Raw genomic sequence first — 4228 nt, forward strand, 5'->3', positions numbered from 1 at the left:
CCAGACCAGATCCAGGGTCCTGGGAGGTACCACTCAGACTGAGAGGAGGTCCAGTCACCTACAACCACAAAAGAGGAGGTATTTACTTCTACGGGGTATTAAAGAGGAGGTATTTACTTCTACGGGGTATTAAAGAGGAGGTATTTACTTCTGTGGGGTATTAAAGAGGAGGTATTTACTTCTGTAGGGTATTAAAGAGGAGGCATTTACTTCTGTGGGGTATTAAAGAGGAGGCATTTACTTCTGTGGGGTATTAAAGAGGAGGTATTTACTTCTACGGGGTATTAAAGAGGAGGTATTTACTTCTGCGGGGTAGTAAAGAGGAGGTATTTACTTCTACGGGGTATTAAAGAGGAGGTATTTACTTCTGTGGGGTATTAAAGAGGAGGCATTTACTTCTGTGGGGTATTAAAGAGGAGGTATTTACTTCTGCGGGGTAGTAAAGAGGAGGTATTTACTTCTACGGGGTATTAAAGAGGAGGTATTTACTTCTGTGGGGTATCATTTAGATTATTGTTTTGAAAATGCTATACTCTGGTTCAGACCTGGTTTAGTCCTGGTTTAGACCTGGTTTAGACCTGGTTCAGACCTGGTTCAGACCTGGTTTAGTCCTGGTTTAGACCTGGTTTAGACCTGGTTTAGTCCTGGTTTAGACCTGGGACTTTCCCTTAAATGTCGTTCTCTGAATCATAATGACGTTGTTTGTTTAACTCTGGTTCTTAGTGTTTGCTCTGGCTGTTCCACTCTGTAATTGGCCACTGTGTTGTTTTCTGTTGTGTTGTTGTGTTGTGTTGTTGTGTTGTGTTGTTGTGTTTTGTTGTGTTGTTGTCATGTAATTATAATCTTTTTACAGATTCCTATTGACCTTATGCGGCCCCGCCCACTTTTGCCACACACGCTCCTAAACTGCACGTTCTCTGCGGCGGCACTTCTGGTTAAGTGGGAATCTCATTGACTTCAGTGGAGAATTTGTGAAACGTTTGTCGTCTAAACTCTGAAATAAAGTCGTTTGATTTGTGTTAAATGTTCAATGTTTATGTGTAACGAGAAAACGTCTTTGTAAAGAACATAATCTGTGTAAAAAGTGGACTAAGTGAGTGCGGCGTCACGTGTAGCGCCAAAAAAAGCTCATGAGGCTCACGTTTATTTGGATTTCCATATTTGTAATTCTAACTGTGAGTGTCATAGCAACCAAAGAGCCAATCAGGAGCCAGGATGTTTAGAGTCACGTCCGGCGCCGTGCAGAATAAAAACACCCTGAGTAACGACGGCGGCGCCCACGGCTACATCCGGATTAAGGTGAATAAGTGAAACGGCTTCTGTGATTTTGAAGCTGACAACTTTAAGCCGCACAAAAACACAACGTCGGACTGAAACTGAGAAAACAAACGAGCAACAAGTGAAAACTCCAACCTGAGTCAGAGCGAGAGGTGAAAGTGAAACTCAACGACAAGAAGAAGAAGAACAAGAAAAAGATCTACGAAAGCTGAGCAAACAAACGACAAAACCATTAACTGAAACAGGACGACTGAACCAGGACTGAAACAGGACTGAAACAAGACTGAAACAAGACTGAAACAGGACTGAAACAGGACTGAACCAGGACTAAAACAGGACTGAAACAAGACTGAAACAGGACTGAAACAGGACTGAACCAGGACTAAACAAGGACTAAAACAGGACTGAAACAGAACTAAACCAGGACTGAAACCAGACTGAACCAGGACTGAACCAGGACTGAAACAGGACTAAACCAGGACTGAACCAGGACTGAAACAGGACTGAAACAGGACTAAACCAGGACTGAAACAGGACTGAACCAGGACTGAAACAGGACTAAACCAGGACTAAACTAGGACTAAACCAGGACTGAAACAGGACTGAAACAGGACTGAAACAGGACTAAACCAGGACTAAACCAGGATTTCAGACTGACTCTTTTTGCTGTGGGGTCAGAGTTCATCCGTCTGTAGACTTCCTCTCAGGATGGTCCTCGCTCCATTCTGTAAAATAAATAAATCAAATATTCAGATCGGTGCACAGCAGCATGCTAGCAAAGCTAATGCTAACGTTTATTAAAAGAGTAAAACATAAAATAAACAAACTATTAAAATTCAAATTAATCAAAATTAATCAAAATAAAGACTCCACAATTATTTTTAAATGTAGAATACTTCAGTTTGTTGTGTTTAATATTTATTATACCTCAAAATTAGCATTAGCGTTAGCATTGAGACACAAACATCGCTCTCAGTTTCCAGTCAAATGAAGCTAATCGAGGCTAAAGCAGGTAGAAGTATTCATTTTATTTGTGTTTTTTTTATACACAGCTCCCTGACGCTAACAGGGAGCAGTGAGGCTAACAGGGAGCAGTGACGCTAACAGGGAGTAGTGACGCTAACAGGGAGTAGTGACGCTAACAGGGAGTAGTGACGCTAACAGGGAGTAGTGACGCTAACAGGGAGTAGTGACGCTAACAGGGAGTAGTGACGCTAACAGGGAGTAGTGACGCTAACAGGGAGTAGTGACGCTAACAGGGAGTAGTGACGCTAACAGGGAGTAGTGACGCTAACAGGGAGCAGTGACGCTAACAGGGAGTAGTGACGCTAACAGTGCGGCTGCCAGATGCTATTGTGCACGGAGCCAATTAAAGTTGAATTAAACTTTAATTACATCCTCAAATTGTAATTAAAGTTTAATTCAAAAACACGACGACATAAAACAGACAAAGAGAAAGAGTCAAACACAAAAATGAGACGATCACAGGACGGACCAGTTCAGCTCGTTAAGTAACAATTATGTCTCAATTAAAAGAGTTTAAACAGGTCAAAGGTCAAACCAGTGAAGTCAAACTGGAACTAAACCAGGACTAAACCAGGACTGAACCAGGACTAAATCAGGACTAAAGCAGGACTAAAGCAGGACTAAAGCAGGACTAAACCAGGACTAAAGCAGGACTAAAGCAGGACTAAACCAGGACTAAAGCAGGACTAAAGCAGGACTAAACCAGGACTAAAGCAGGACTAAACCAGGTCTAAACCAGGACTAAATCAGGACTAAACCAGGACTAAAGCAGGACTAAACCAGGACTAAACCAGGACTGACCCGGGACTAAACCAGGACTAAAGCAGGACTGAACCAGGACTAAAGCAGGACTAAACCAGGATTAAACCAGGACTGACCCGGGACTGAAGAAGATGTAAAACCTCGAGAGCTAATGTTTTTGTTTCACATTTAAAACGTGATGATGTTTCAGTTTTTCTTTCACTTCGTCCCTGAGAAAATCTGTGTTTTTGATTTTGAAAGACTCCGTTTCACACTGTGTCCTCGTCTCTGTGAAGGTGAAAAAGTCAATTTTAAATCGGCAAAAATGTAACGCAGATCTGAGCAATTAATCAAAGTTAATCAAACCCAGATTCAGTGATGAGTTGTGTTTGTAATGACGAGGTCCAGAGCTGGTCCTCAGTTAATATTAAGTTCAAATTAAAGACGCCGCACTGAGCTTTAGTCGCTCTAGAGTCATGACCTCTGACCCCGCCTGTGGATCGTTACGTCATAATTTACACATTTAAAATCCCAGTATTCATCTAAAACAACTTAACACAAGAAACAAGGGCTCTAAGGGCAGCGTCGGGTCAGAGGGGGTCCGGTTCTGGGGTCAGAGGGGGTCCGGTTCAAAGCTCTGGATTTATGGGTCAGTCTATGTCTCTGCCCTCACCTGTGGTCATGAGCTCCGCCCCCAGGTAAGACGAAGAAAATGGATTGACTCAGAACTAAACCAGGACTGCACTGATAATATATCATTAATTTTTTTTTTCTTTTCAAAATTACAACTCAACGCTGCTGAATCTGACATTTCTCACAGATTAAGAAAATAAAATTGGAGAACGGTCTGAGTCCGTCACAGTGGGCGTGTCTGAGTACGTCGCAGTGGGCGTGTCTGAGTCCGTCACAGTGGGCGTGTCTGAGTACGTCGCAGTGGGCGTGTCTGAGTCCGTCACAGTGGGCGTGTCCGAGTACGTCACAGTGGGCGTGCTGAGTCCGTCACAGTGGGCGTGTCCGAGTGCGTCACAGTGGGCGTGTAACGAGGAGATCAGAGCTATAAACTCTTGAATTTTGTGACCAGAACAAAAAATCACATGTGAACTGTCTAAATTAATTAATTTAATAAAAAAAAATTCTAACCAAAAAAGGATCCAAGCAGCTTCCTGTTTGTCATGTGACCCAC

Source organism: Periophthalmus magnuspinnatus, chromosome 21 (genome assembly GCF_009829125.3).
Source record: "Periophthalmus magnuspinnatus isolate fPerMag1 chromosome 21, fPerMag1.2.pri, whole genome shotgun sequence".
In the NCBI taxonomy this organism is placed as follows: domain Eukaryota; kingdom Metazoa; phylum Chordata; class Actinopteri; order Gobiiformes; family Gobiidae; genus Periophthalmus; species Periophthalmus magnuspinnatus.